This window comes from Epinephelus fuscoguttatus, linkage group LG15 (genome assembly GCF_011397635.1).
Source record: "Epinephelus fuscoguttatus linkage group LG15, E.fuscoguttatus.final_Chr_v1".
Taxonomy (NCBI): domain Eukaryota; kingdom Metazoa; phylum Chordata; class Actinopteri; order Perciformes; family Serranidae; genus Epinephelus; species Epinephelus fuscoguttatus.
The window spans coordinates 4,614,338-4,630,056 of record NC_064766.1 but is presented as its reverse complement, the minus strand read 5'-3'; positions in this window follow the sequence as shown (position 1 = coordinate 4,630,056).

Genomic DNA, 15,719 nt, shown 5'->3' with positions numbered 1-15,719 from the left:
AAAAGGTGTTGGGAACTATAAATATGTGGGAGCCTGTCAGAAGAGCGACCTTCTGCTTCATCAATCCCCCTCATGAGCCTGTACCTTTGTCTTTTTAGAGCTAGCACTGTTAAGTGCAAGTGCAGGAGTTGGCAACTGCGGTCAAGTGAGCTGATTCTTGCAAAACTGATGAAGCCAGCCACCTCTCAACATTTTCATTTTCATATTCCTCTGGATCATTATCATTATCATCTTTTGTGGAAATTTTACTGTAGTTTATTTAAAAACTAAGCTAAAATGCAAAATAATCCACACAATTCTTTCTAATATCTGTCATCATCTTGATAGGCACATTGATGGTAATCACAAACTGGTGAGATTGAGAAAGATGTCCCATGGCTGCATTGATTGCTAAAGTCACACCATTGTGTATCTGGAATGTCTTGGTAACAACAGAGAGTCCATTGTGTGCCTTTTCCAGCAAGGAGTGCAGAACTTTGGCTTGCCATCTAGAGTGAGGCATGACCATGACATGGAAAACATAGAGGTTACCAAATTTATGCTGAACAGAAGGAGCATCATCACTTGCCACAGTGTATACAATCAGAGGACTAAATAGGGTTGTGCCACAATACTGTGATTTGTTCAGCTTTATGGAGAAGAAGGCATACTCAACTCTCTTTGTGAACTACATTTATTTCGTTTACATTACGGTTACCAAGTACATGTTAAAAAGATAAGTCTAAGAAGAAACTAGTGGAATAACCATTGGTTAACTACCCAAGTAGTTTGCACTCCTTTGCAGTTGGGGCACAAGGGTATCGTTAGTCATGGTGGAATTTCACACAGCTGTACAAAGCATTTTTCAGGTTGATAAAGACTTACAGAGGTTAGCTTTAGGCAATAAAAAATACTGTGGTTAGGTTTAAGAAAAGATACATGGTTAGGATGTACCTTAAAATGAATGTTCAGTCCCGAGTCATAAGTAAGAAAAATAATTGAATGAAGGGTTGGGATGATTTCCGGTTCTGCCAGTGTGTTCCGGTGTACAAGCTTAAACATGTTTGATTTTGTGCAAACTGGCTGAACCAGCATTTGTCATAATGACACGCTCTGGTAAATTAAAAAGTAGCCTACATCAGCAGCCTGTTCTGATGGCATCACAGCGCTCAATCCAACAAATGTTGCATTAGTAATAAGCAATATGACAACATCATCAATATAATAGTGCGTTTATAAATGGATTAATGGAGCCAGTGATGCCTGACAGGCTGTATGCGATTTACTGGACGTGTTTAAGCCGGTGTTGGCAACATGAATTAGATCAGATTTCAGCAGAGGTGGGAGGGCAGAGCGTACGCACCATGTTTGTTTACAAGAAAGTTTTTGTGTTTTTTAAGGAGACATGAAAGAAAGAAAACTAAAATTGCGCCAGTATGGCAAGCTTTTGATTTTAAGCTGGTACAAGAGGTGTCCCAACTGGCTGCACGTGCCATTTTGAGCTGAACTTTTTTTGGACCCCCTTTTTTCATTTATTCCTGTTCCTCGCTTTAAAATGCCGTAAAGGATGACAAACGACTGATTCACAAGGTTGAAATAAGAAATTATCCACACGATACCATCACATTTCACACCAAAAACCTTAAAACATTTGTAGCTGACTGGATGGAGATCGCCAGGGTGCTGATTGTTTTTAGTAGACTAATATTTACAATACACAAGTTGGTTCAGTGTAATGTGAGGTGGTGACACATCACAATGATGTGTCACCACCTCATGTTATATGTATTAAAAAAATGAATAAAATGAAACTAACACAAGTAAAAGTTAAGAATGGAAGACATAAAATAGTGCAGAAGTTTAAATAATATACCATAATAAATATAACATCTCTGAAACATGAAAGAAAATACTATATTCTGTGATAATTACAAAATGAATAAACTGAATGTAAACAAGAATGTAATAAGTGAAGATGTGTAATGAGAAGTAATAAATATATACAGAGATGTAAACAGGTTTGAATATCTAATGAAAAGTAAAGACAGGAGTTTAAACATCTTCTGGCCTGTAGGATGAAACGGATGGAGATCGCCAGGGTGCTGAATGTTTTTAGTAGACTAATATTTACAATACACAAGTTGGTTCAGTGTAATGTGAGGTGGTGACACATCACAATGATGTGTCATTGTACCCCAGCTTAACCATCATTGTAACATTTAGCTAAATCCAAGGCAAATAAATGATAGACCTGCATGGACTTGCATGTGAGGTGAGTCATCACAATGTGACTGTGAAATAACATTCACCATAGTGCTATGAAAACACGTGGCAGAGCACATGGCCTTGACTTGACAACCAAGTGTTGTTTTTTTCAGCAACATGACATGCATTATTCTGCATCCTTCCTGTCCTCTCTGGAATCAGCTGTGTGGACTGCAGAGGTTATTTCAGGCTAACAGGGTTATTAAAGGTTATGTATTGACCCCATGAGTCCAGTTCCAACTTCTTGCACTCCACCCCCATTTTGTAGCAAAAACGTCTGAATTGACATACCCAAATTAAAATGACTGTAGCGTCTTAACCGCTCTGACTACATGCATGCATGAGGTCTTGCCAGAAAGAAATCTCCCTGAAGTTTCTTGTGAATGTGTCAGAAAGTGTCAGATACACTCTAGGTGATACAGAGACAGAGTAATGGGCCCCTGAAGTCAGTAAAAAGTTGAAGATTTTGCCTAAAATAAAATAAAAAATGTTTTCAGGATGAATAACTGTCTGTGGCTTCATCTGAGCAGGTAAATGACACTGTGGGGCTGTAGGCACACTATCAATGACGATTTGTTTCTAATTTGAAGACGATTGCTCAAAGTATGACCATTCTACAGTGTTTTTTCCATGAAAAGATCCAGGCGGAGCTCCAGCGGTCACTCCGCTTCAAAACAGGACTATCAGTGATCAAACGACACTCAGCCAGCTTCAAACATTGTACCTTATTGAAATCAGGTGTGATTATGAAAGCTGATGTTGTTTTTGACATAGAAACACCATAAAATATCACCAAATAAAGCCATATGCAACGTGAAAGTTATGATCCCACTTTCTAGACGGTATATCTCAGCCAAAAATAGTGGTAGGAGTGAGACTCTTACCTTTTATAAAAGATCTAAGTCCCCACTAGCGGCTCCGCATAAGATCTTGAGTAATCCTTTAATGGCTAAAGTATATTTGCTGCACGAAATACGTGCATGTGCGCTTTTCGTGCACGTTTGGCTGCCACACGTATTTTGCAGTCGTTTGGCGTGTAGACCACACACTTTGCTGCGAGGTAGCGTGATGCGTATGTGAGATGCAATATTAACATGAACACTAGAGGCGCTCGTGCTGGTGTGGGTGTTGTGATGCTGTATGTGTGGTTCAATGAGCGACAGTAGCTCATCAAAAGCATCGACAGACATGTGGAAATATCCCCTGTGCTTTTCCTCATCGATTGCTCACATGGGTAAAACAGGGGTAATAAACTCCCCATGTGATTGGTTAAGGGGCCTCACATACCATCTCCGATGGCGGCGGAGATGACGCCTTTTCCTCTGCCGAGAGGATGTGGATGTTTGTGTTTATCCAGAAATACACTGTCACCACCTTCTTCGCTTTTTGCAACCTCTGTGTCTGAGTGCTGCGGTCTGCCCCTAGCGGAGACCACCAGTATCAGGCGTTTTGGCTGCATCAACGAACGTCTGTGCTGCAGCAAGTATACACACAGGTGCAGCACACCATGTACGTGTACGTTTGGCCACGCAGCAAGTATACTTCTCGCTTAACTTTTCCCGTCAAAAAACGGCATGCCATGTCTTGTCACCACTCATCGCGATTTTGGACTTTGTGCATTTAGGCTGCTCTGGTGCAAAATCCATAAGAAATAAGAGAAAAACGAAGTTATTTTTGAAAAGTCGAGAGCTTCCTGAATCCGGCAATACCAAACATCACATGGTTTGATGACGTAGTGCGCCTGTGAGATACCATTTAACAGAGGAGGGGGCAGAATTCCACTGGATGCATGTCCGTTGCGGAACAGCAGTGCTGGTTATTCACTGCGTGCTCCGATGTCTGTCAACACCCACCGGCTGCGTTTGCTGTGCGGATTGCTGCAGCTCCAGTGGAAGTGGTGGTGCACCTCCATGATTAATATCTCCTCATCCATGGTGTCAACGGGGTGAAATGCCATCTGAAAACCTCTGACCTGTTGACTTCAGGCCTGCCTCTGCCCACACTGTGTATTTTATTTTGAAAATTAACCGGATGTTTTATTTTGTTTCTATGCACGACTTCCTGCCCCGCATGATCTGCTCTGTGCTGAATTGTTGCTTGTGCTCCAGCGTCCAGCAAAAATAGAAGTCCTGCATATCTGTCCTGTTACTACATCTTGCTAACTCGGCCATGCTGCATGTCACTAACTTGGCTTCTTCTCCGGAGCCTTTGTGCTCCACTGTCTCGCAGGTTAACTTCTATCACAGCGGTGCCTGGATAGTGTGACGTGTGTGGTTGTGCTGCTACCGTCGTCCTGCCTGATGCCTCCTGCTGCTGCTGTTATCATTAGTCATTAGTCATACTTCTACTGTTATTATACACATATGATTATTGTCACATATGTATACTATCAGACATTTATATATACTTTCAACATATTGTACCACAATAACTAGAATCATAATTATAATATTATTACTTTCATTAATGTTGTTGTAAGCTACTGTCATTACCGTCTATCCTGCATCTCTCTCTGTGTCTCTCTCTGTCTCTCTCTCTGTCTCATTGTGTCATACGGATTACTGTTAATTTATTATGCTGATCTGTTCTGTACATCTATTGCATGTCTGTCCGTCCTGGAAGAGGGATCCCTCCTCAGTTGCTCTTCCTGAGGTTTCTTTTTTTTTATCCAATAGTTTATTCATTTTTAAACAGACACAGAACGGAGAACATACATGACAGCAGAGACAAGTAAAAACATATCACAGACTGAATGACATATGGAAAGAGAGGCAAAAAAATGAAATAAAACAAAATAAATAAAAATAAGAAAAATACAGGTAGAAATAAAACAAACACAAGAATAACAATACTGTAATGGACCTTACATGGAAAGTTCTAAGAGAGTTTACAGTTTAGACATTATACATGGAACAGGGACTGTGCAGCCATATCAATAAAACAAAATCGACACTTGAGAAAGAGCATTAGGGAGATACAGAGGTGCAAGGGGGGCGCCAATCCACACTGCAGCAGCCTCTACGTACTAAGTCTGCTACATCACCCGGTAGGCGGTTCAAGAAGGGAGCCCACAGCTTATCAAAATAACTCTCGTTCCCCTTTAAAACTGAGCTCAGGCGCTCCATTGGCAGAACTTTAAATATCTCTCCATACTACTGGTTAACAGATGGGGGTCTGGGCTTGATCCACTGAAATAAAATGCATCTCCTAGCTAACAGAAGTAAAAACTTGGAGTTTTTGCTGGAGACCTGACAAAGAGAGTCCCACTCCTGAAAGATTAAGTAGAAATAAACCAGGATCTATTTGTATGTTCTTAACAAAAATTAAGTTAATTTCCTGTAAGACTTTTTCCCAAAATTTAAATATCAAAGGGCAGCGCCAGATGCAATGTATGTAAGATCCAACCTCCTGCTTGCATTTACTACACAGGGGAGAGATTTCAGGATAGAAAGAGCTCAAGGACTGGGGCGTGCGTTGTCATCTATGAAGGATCCTATACTGGCTCTCAGTTAGTCTGTTGCATAAAAAGATCTTGCCTATTGATGCTATTGCATCTGACCATGCTTCCTCTCCAAACTCAGTTGCCAAGTCCCTGTGCCATAAACCTTTAATTTTATCAATATTGCATAGATTGAGGGACTGTAGTTTCCTATAGAAATGGGAATAATTTTCTTGTTATGTTGACATTGTAACAAAAATTAGTCAATAGCTGAGGTTATTGGCTGGGCTTCAGTGAGACCTAGGCTATTAATAAAATGTCTGACCTGGAGGTAGCCATAAACATGTTGAGATGGTACACCAAATTTGGCCCTTATTTGTTCGAAAGACAACAGTTCATCCCTCTCAAACAAATCTCCAACAATTTTAATACCATGATTATACCAGCACTGGAATATATTTGTATCAAGTCCTGGGGGAAAGGCCTTATTCTGAATAATAGGGTGAAGGGCTGGTGAGGGACCTTTACTTTGAGTGGGCTTAACAATCCTCTCCCATTTTCTGATTGTGTTCATCATAATGGGACTGTTTTTGACCTTGACTGGGAGCAAAGACTTCTCATTAACAACAAGGCTAAATGGAGACAATAAGGGGCAGTGCCAAGCATCAATGTGGGTTTCCTGTGTAGGATCCATAAAATGTTTCAGCCACCCAAACACTGTATGCATATGACATGCCCAATTATAAAGTTTAAAGTCAGGCAATGAAAGACCCCCACTCTCCCTGGGCAGCCGCAGCGTTTTCAAACTGAGACGCGGTTTCTTCCCATGCCAGATAAATTTTGAAATAGCTTTATTAATATCAGAGAAAACAGAATTATTTATCCTCAAAGGGATCTGCATTGGGTACAGGATTCTCGGGAGAACATTCATTTTGATTAAACTCACTCTACCCATCCAGGAGAGGGAGAGGTCAAACCACCTGAGTAAGTCACTTTTAATTGAAGACAAAATGGGGAGAAAATTTAGCTTACACAGGTTGTTTAGGTTGGCAGAGATCTTAACACCTAAATATGTGAAACCAGAATCAGACCAATTAAAGGGAAAATTGAGTATTGCACCCTTATCCCCAAAGTCACCCAACGGCAGCGCTTCAGATTTGTCGAAATTAATTTTGTAACCTGAGAATTGCCAAATAATTGTATAGTGGAGATGAGGGCTGGGACAGAAGATTCAGGCTGAGTCAAAAAGAGAATAACATCATCAGCATAAAGTGCCAGTTTATGAACAGTTCCACAGAGATTGACACCAAAAATGTTATCTGCACACCTTATTGCCTCAGCTAATGGCTCGATGGCCAAAGCAAATAGCAGAGGGGACAAGGGGCAGCCCTGCCTCGTGCCTTGATCAAGATGAAAGGCCTCAGAGGCAATGCCATTAACCAGTACTCTTGCCGGGGGGGCGCTATAGAGCAGCCTAACCCACTTAATAAATTCAGACCCAAGTCCAAACCTCTGAAGAACTTCAAACAAATATTCAAATTCTACTCTATCAAATGCTTTAGCTGCATCTAAAGCTACACATAAAATTCTCTCTTGAGTACAGTTTGCATGTTGAATCACATTAAGAAGGCGCCTAACATTAGTGTATGAGAACCTGTTCCTGATAAAACCTGTCTGATCAGCCTTAATGAGAGCTGGGAGATGAACCTCCAATCTCCTGGCAAGGAGTTTAGATAGCAATTTACAGTCAACCCCGATCAGGCTTATTGGCCTATATGATGAGCAGCAGTCTGAGGGTTTGCCCTTCTTTAAAATAAGCGATATATTGGCCAAATTGAGTGTTGGCGGTAATGTGCCACATTCAAAGGACTCTGTATACATTCTGGCAAGTGGCTCCACCACCAATTTGGCCATTTTCTTATAAAATTCTGGGCAGAATCCATCGGGACCTGGAGCTTTCCCACCTGGTAAAGATTTAATTGTTTCAAAAACCTCCTCTTTAGTGACCGGATGGCAAAGAAGGTCCCTGCTCTCAGCTGACAGTGTTGGGAGATCTGGTTCAAAAATCTGGCCCGGTCCCCAGTGTCATTCAGGCTTTCTGGAGAGTATAGATTTTGATAAAAACATTTCATGATATTAACCAGATGTTTATTTTAAAAAGATTTAACTCCTTTATCATCTTTCAATGATGGGATGACATTAGACTCAACCCTTCCCCTTGCCAGACAATCCAGGAGTCTCCCTGGTTTATTAGCAGACTCAAATAATCGGTGCCTAGCATAGAAAATTGCAGTTTCTGCTTTTTGTGTAAGAAGGTTATCAAGGGCAGAGCAGGCTGCATCCAGCTTCAGCCGAGATGATTTAGAGAGGGACTGTTTAAACTCCCTTTCTAGGACAGAGATTTGGGATTCAAGCTCTAATTGTTCTCTGAGCGTTTCTTCCTTTTAGCTGAGGTGTAAGATATAATAACTCCCCTTATATAGGCTTTCGCTGTCTCCCATAATGTAGATGCTGAAACCTCAGATGTATCGTTTGTAGAGAAAAAGAGCACCAGTTGTTCTTTTAACATAGATACAAAGGTGGCATTACTAAGCAAAGAGGGGTTGAGCCGCCAGTGTGGCAGGGTCAAAATAAGGAGATGTAACTTCCAGACCAACAAGAGAATGATCAGAGAGTGCCATGGTTTTTATATTACATGTTCTAGCTCTATCCAATGCTTGTCTTGAGGTAAGAAAATAATCAGTCCTTGAAAATGAGTTATGTGGACGGAAGAAAAATGTATAATCCTTCATTTTCGGGTTCAATATTCTCCAAGCGTCAAATAAATTTAAATCACAGCATAGTGCCTTGGTGGCGACTGCCATTCTAGATGGACGTGTGGATTTCACGGGACACTGGTCCAGCTCTGGCTCCAGACAGGCATTCAGGTCTCCGCCCAGAACTATAAGAGGTGATGTACTGGAAGACAAATCAGCCATCAATTTGGAATAGAAAGAAGTCTCAAATGTATTGGGGGAATAAATGCACCCCAGAATAAGCCTTTCCCCATATAAGAAACCTGAAATTATTACATATCTTCCTTCGTGATCCTTTATGCATTTTTCAAGTGTAAAAGGCAGCCTTTTATGTAGCAAGATTGCCACCCCCCTACTTTTGGAATTAAAAGAAGAATAGAAAACTTGACCCACCCAGTCTCTTCTTAATTTCACATGTTCAAGGTCACTTAAGTGGGTCTCTTGTATAAAAGCTATCTGGGCCGCTTCCTTTTTGAGGGATGAGAGAATTTTACGTCTTTTAACTACATTATTAATTCCCTTTACATTCCATTTAATACATTTAGTGACATTCATCTTAAGGATGTATTTCCCATGTACATGAATATTGGTGTCCACAAAAACCTGTAGCTCTTAGACACCGAAAAGAACAGAAAAGAAAATAAAGCTGTCATGTGAAAAAAGAGGTTGTCCCCAAACGACGACCGCACACTAAGAGGAACCAGAACCCACCCAAAACAGAAAAACAAACTCAAATGTGACCAGTAGGTCTCAAATACCCATGGGGTCTTACAAGGGGACGTGATGCTAAAGGGGCCATCACTATAGAGAGGGCACGAGAGGGAAAAGAACACAAAATCCTCCCCCCCAAAAAAAGACCCCCGCTCCAATCCCAATTTGGCAACAATATAATTAGACAGCACCTGAACAAATCTGGGCAAAATTCAGTAGTGTCCGCACCTCTGTCAAACACAGATCCATGTGCCTAAAATTATATTAACTCTCTAACTATTTGGTGTATGATAAAGTAACCACCAAGGATGTAAACAAGAAAAACAGAGGAGCACAAAGATCAAATCAGAGACAGTTTTAACAAAGCCAACATTATAATAAAGAAGCTCCAGAGCTTTCAAGCTTTTAACTGAGCTAAACTTGGTCTAAATGTAGTCCTGGCAGAAGAATACCACATAATGGAGAGATTCTCACCACAAAAAGTCTATAGATGTAAGTATAGAGCTGGCATGACCATTTCTTGTCGCGTGTTTATATCCATACCTCACCGACAGTATGGTCAGTGAAGCATGGCCAGAAAACGCCGAGCCTCCTCTGCGTCATTGAAACTGCGCTCCGTCCCGTTATGCTGTATCACAAGCCTGGCTGGAAACCGCATCATGAATCTAATGTCCTTGTCTATAAACTTTCGAACCACATCATTATAGGAGCGACGCTTCAGCCGAACCACGCTGGACAGGCCCTGATGGATGAAGATGTGCGACCCCCCATGTTCCAGGTTTTTTGCCTTTCTTGCGGCTGCTAAGATCCGAGGCTTGTCCCGGGAGTTATGGAGTTTGATGATCACCGGTCTGGGTCGGTCACTCCTCGGTCCGGCGGTCCGATGCGCGCGGTCCATTTTTATGCACCCCTTTGCGGCGGACAAACCAAGCAACGTTGGTAGCCAGGATTCAAAGAACTCCAGAGGATTTTCATCCTCTGTGCCTTTCTTCAAATTTAAGATCCGTATGTTGTCGTGTCTGCTACGGTTCTCCGCATCGTCTATCTGCTCGGCCATGGTCACCTGCTTGTCCTCCACCTGTGAAAGACGGAGCTCGAGGGTGGCGACCTGATCCTCCACGGCGGAGACCCGCTGTTCAGCTTCAGTGATGCGTTTAGCCTGACCTTCCAGGCTGCCGGCGATTCTGTCCAAAGTGTTGGTTAGTTTTGAAAACTTCTGCTCCATAATTTCACTTATGTTTTGAGTAACTTCCCGCACCAGCTCGGACATGTCCATGCCGCTAGCTCCCGTCTTGCTAGCTGCCGGAGAGGAAGTAACGTTAGCCGCCATGCTAGGCCGCGGCGGGTGATCCGTAATCTTCGACTGGGTTGTTTGCCTCAAATTAGCCGGTCTTTCTCTCTGAGACTGACTGCCAAGTTTATTTGCCATGTTATAATATCGTTAGAGTAGCGTCAGGTTGGTATAAGGTGCTTTTAGGCTGAAAAATATCGGGACCAGAGCGGGAGCTCCGCGAAGACACAGCCTTCAGCCAGCCATCGTCACGTGACCCCCCTTCCTGAAGTTTCTACCATTTTTTCCCCTGTTAAAGGTTTTTTTTGGGGAGTTTTTCCTTATCCACTGCAAGTTTCCTAAGGACAGAGGGATGTTGTATGCTGTAAAGCCCTGTGAGGCAAATTGTGATTTGTGATATTGGGCTTTATAAATAAAATTGATTGAATTGATTGACTGTTGTGGAGGGCTCCGGAGTGCCGCAGCTGAGACGGAGCCGGAACACAGCACAGCCGCAGCCGGTGGACACACACACATTGACTAGAATTTAATCCTATCGGCTCCGCTGCCGTTTTGGAGTGCAGACGCAACCATCACACTGGTGGAAATTGGGGTAGAGAGGTTTTAATGGCCTAATGCTGGCTAATTGTTAGCTTAGCCTTGATTAAAAAACAACATATTTTGAGAAATATTTCAGAAATTTGCTTCAGATGAGAAAAAAATGTGTAACCCTCTACGCTCAAGTAGAGAGGAGGCAGTTACTGTGTATAACTAATCTTACTGATCCCAACAAAGCTTTATCATGCAGTTATCTGAAAAAAAAATAATTAAAAAAAGTTTGAGAAATGTGCTTATTTGCACACTTCCATACAATTACAAACAAGCTGTGAAAACACACTCGTAGTTGATATAGTAAACTTGTTAGCATACAGTTGCTTCATTACTTGTCCAGCAGTTATGTGTCAGGATGATTATTCATTTGGAGTCATGTTTCTGATCACCCAGTGAATTTAAGTATAATGTTACACATGTACAATGACGACAACACGTGTTCAGGTTTTGTTGACTTTATTTGCACAGGACAACTGCAAATATAACAAGAAAGAAAGTCTTGGATGAGTATAGGCTCTCTGTGCTGCTATCTTGACTATTTACGCTGTACAACTGAGTTTACTTCCTTGTATGCACAGATTGTAGCCAAAAATAATAAAGTGATACATAATGCATCTGTTACTGACCTAACATCAAATGAATACTGAATAAACAACATAACATGTACAGCCTTCTCACTAATAAACTCAGTATTGTGGCTGCTTTTATCATTGACTTGTATTGTACACTGAGCACCTTATCTTATATAAAACACATCTTGTAAACTGCTTATAGTGGCTGCTTATATACACAGCTTCATGTTATAAACCTCTGAACACAATGTTAATATGCATTAAGACAATAAAACGAAATGGTAAGGTCACTATCATTACAGCGCGACGCCATTACGTCTTACACCCACACAACGTGCGGGACACGGCTATGTTAGCAGCTAAGGCTAGCTGTAGTTAACTGCTGTATTTCTGACATAAATGACCTTATAAACATACACAAATGGCACGAGAAATGAGGGATAAGCTTAACCGAAATTTATTGGGCGCTTGTGCACTTCTCTCACCTGCAAATATAACAAGAAAGAAAGTCTTGGATGAGTATATGCTCTCTGTGCTGCTATCTTGACTGTTTACGCTGTACAACTGAGTTTACTTCCCAATCCACCTTATTTTCAAACACGGAAGTAAATAGTGATCAACTTCCGGTTTTTTGTGCGTGACTTCCGGTCAGCCGCTTTCCCTCATGTTTTCCCTTACCGAAGCTAACGGTGCAAGCTATGTTTTTTTCAATTTTTAGTTGTTTATGTCAGTCAATCAGTTAGTTAGTTAGTCTGTGTATTTTGTACAGATAACTGTGCCCACGTTTCCATTATAACGGGAATGTATTCCCTCTAAACGCGAATAAATCGCACGTCATAAACTATGAACCAAAAAAGCACAATCTATCCCGAGTGAGACAAACTGCTTGATCCCCGTCTCCAGTGTACCAGCAGAGAACCTGCATAACCGAATCAGCGAAAAAACACACCTGGCTAAGTCTCTCTACCTGAGCAGCTGAAGCTGCGGCTCGCACCCTCGACACACAGACGGTGCTTCTGCATGCCAGCCAAACGTGTGCGCAACTGTGAGAGATAAATATGTGAAGTGTACGCTGCTTTTCTATCTTTTTTCTCCTTTTCTTTCTTTCTTTCTTTCTTTCTTTCTTTCTGTCGGCGACATACACTCCTAACACAGGACGGGTTGTTTTAATTGACTGAGTTGATCATTAAGCCATAGTGATGCGCGGATCGGCTCTGATAGCACCTGAATCAGCATGTACGCATCAACCATCCAGCTGTTACAACATGATTGAGCTAGCAAAGCAGTTTTGTGTTGCTATGTGTGGTATTTATTCAGTTTTGGGAAATCATGATGTCTAGAAAGCATCAGTGGCTGCAGCTGACAGGGACAGCTAACGTTAACACTAGCAGCAAAGCTAACATCAGGATCGTCATCCGTTAAAAGCCTCCCGTTGTCGGATACGACACGAAACTACTCCAGTTAGCTCAATCATGTTGTAACTAAGACATCCGCTGGAGAAAATTTTTTTTCACGGGCCACTTTGTGAGTTTAGTGAGTTATTACAGACACGGCTAACGGCTAACGGCTAACAGCTAACGGTTAGCCCAGCTAATCTACGATAACCATGTTATTAATTACACACAGAGAAAATACTAATGTTTGTTCAGTCATTGTGTTTATAGACTTTACAAACATCAGATTAGTCTAAACGGTGATATAGTGACGTGAAAAATGTGATATATACATATATATAGCTAAACTCAACAAGGTAAACAACAAGGCGATTCCCATTTACACAGTGGTAAGAGTGCTGGACCGGAAGTGTCGCACAAAAAAACGGAAGCTGGCTGCGTTCTGTTTTGCCTCCGTGTTTCCCTGAAAAATAAGGTGGATACGCCAGGATTACAGCGGCAGTCACTCAATTACAGTGCCTATACTGCGACCTACTGGTGAAAATGGGTCTTGCCCTGCAATTACATAAAGTGAAGCAGGTGAGATTTTATAAGTGACACAAGTCGTTTTAAATTGTATTAATAAAAAGTAATGGTAGGGGGAGTCATTTAATTACAAGAACTAATAAAATAATAATACTGGATATAATCTGAAATCTCCAGGGTGCCACAATAACACACTCACTGTGGCATGTTAGTGGGCATTCAGACTCTGATTTGGCAACCAGTCGCAGCAGAGGCAAAAAAACAACAGCACATGAAATGTTAAAAGCTCATTTTATTACATAAGAAATATTTTAAAACCAAACAGGGAAAATATATTCATGAGGTTCTCCACTCTCTAATAATAAGAGTCAGTGTCAGTGTCTACTTAGCAGGGGAGGAAGGGGGTCTGGCACCACAGCTGCATGAAGGGGCTGAGTTTTCCACTATCAAGTAAAGTCACTGTATTTATATCATAAACATCTGTATCTTTTGGTCTTCTTGGTGCTGCGCTGTTTGTCACTGCAGTCCTTTCTGATGTCCTCCAATTCTGTCCTCAGTTTTTCATTTAGACTTGTGTCCATGTTTCTCTCTGCTGTCATTGCCCTGAGCTCATCTTTCTGCTCTCAGACTGTCGCGTGGCACAGCTGTAACTGCACTGCGACTTTTGTAAGTTTCTGCTTCAGCTACTCACAGACATTCTGGGTCTTCTCCAGCTCTCTGATCTTGGTGAGCAGCTCTTTCTGTAAGGACTCCAGCTTCTGATGGGGCACCTCTTGTCTGGGTCTTCTGATCATGTAAGATCTTTCTGGGATAATTAGTACTTTTTTCCCAAATTGATCCTCAACAGCACAACTGTCTGCTCTCTTTGAGTTTCTCCTTCTGTGTGTGAAACTCCTCCTCACAATTTTGGAGCTTCTTTATCTGCTCCTCTGCATGGTTTTCCATAATGCCCATGTCCCTCTCCAGTTCCTGCTTCTCCAGCTTCAGGAGGTGGATCCACTTCTTCTGCTCTTTGCACTGACTGTCCTCCTTGTTCACACTCGACTTCTGGATGCTGATGTTGTCACGTAACTTGGAGCATTCATGTTTGCAGTGCAGCAGTGTGTCACTCAGGCCGTCTCTGTCTTTGATGATCTAATGTCATCTGAAGTCATTCCTTCAGCTGCACAGTCTTGGCTCTCTGGTTTACAACTCCCTGCTTCACTGACTGCAGCTTCTTCTTCACTGTTTCAAGCTCCTCTTTGAGGGCTTCGTTCTGGTTGTGCACCCTCCTCAGGTCTGTTTCCTGGATACTCATCTTCTTACACAACACCAACAGTTCATGTTTGCAGTGCAGCAGTTGGTCTCTCTGTTGGTCTCTGTTTTGATCACCTTTTGGATTCTCTGCTGCCTGCCTTGAACTGCTCAGGCCAGTCATCAGAAACTCGACTTTGGTGGGAGTTGAAGATCATCTTGACAGGTTCTTCCGCCAGACATTCCCAGCAGACCCTCACTGCGCATTTGGGCCTGCCAGGTCAGCATGGCGTCCTCCGCTGCCATCTGATCCAACTCACCGCCAGGTCGTGATCAGTTGACAGCTCTGCTCCTCTCTTCACCCGAGTGTCCAGAACATATGGCCACAGGTCAAATGATACGACTACAAAGTCAATCATTGACCTGCGACCTAGGCTGTCCTGGCGCCACATGCACCGATGGACTTCCTTATATTTGAACATGGTGTTATTTATGACCAAACTGTGACCTGCACAGAAGTCCAATAACTGCACACCACTCGGGTTCAGATCGGGCAGGCCGTTCCTCCCAATCACGCCCCTCCAGGTCCTGCTGTCATTGCCCACGTGAGCGTTGAAGTCCGCCAGCGGAACTGCTGTAGCGGTAGCGCTCAACATCTTTCACAAGCTCTGGCTCCTTCCTTGCCAGAGAGGTGACATTCCATGTCCCAAGAGCCAACTTCCGTAGCCGAGGATCGGACCGCCAAGGCCCCCGCCTTTGTCTGCTGCCCTATCCACAATGCACCAATCCCTTCTGGATCCCTCTGCGGGTGGTGGGCCTGCAGGGGGACAAGCCCATGTAGCCGGTTCGGGCTGGGCCTGGCCGGACCGCATGGGCGAAGGCCCAGCCACCAGGCGCTCGCCCACGGGCCCCAACACCAGGCCT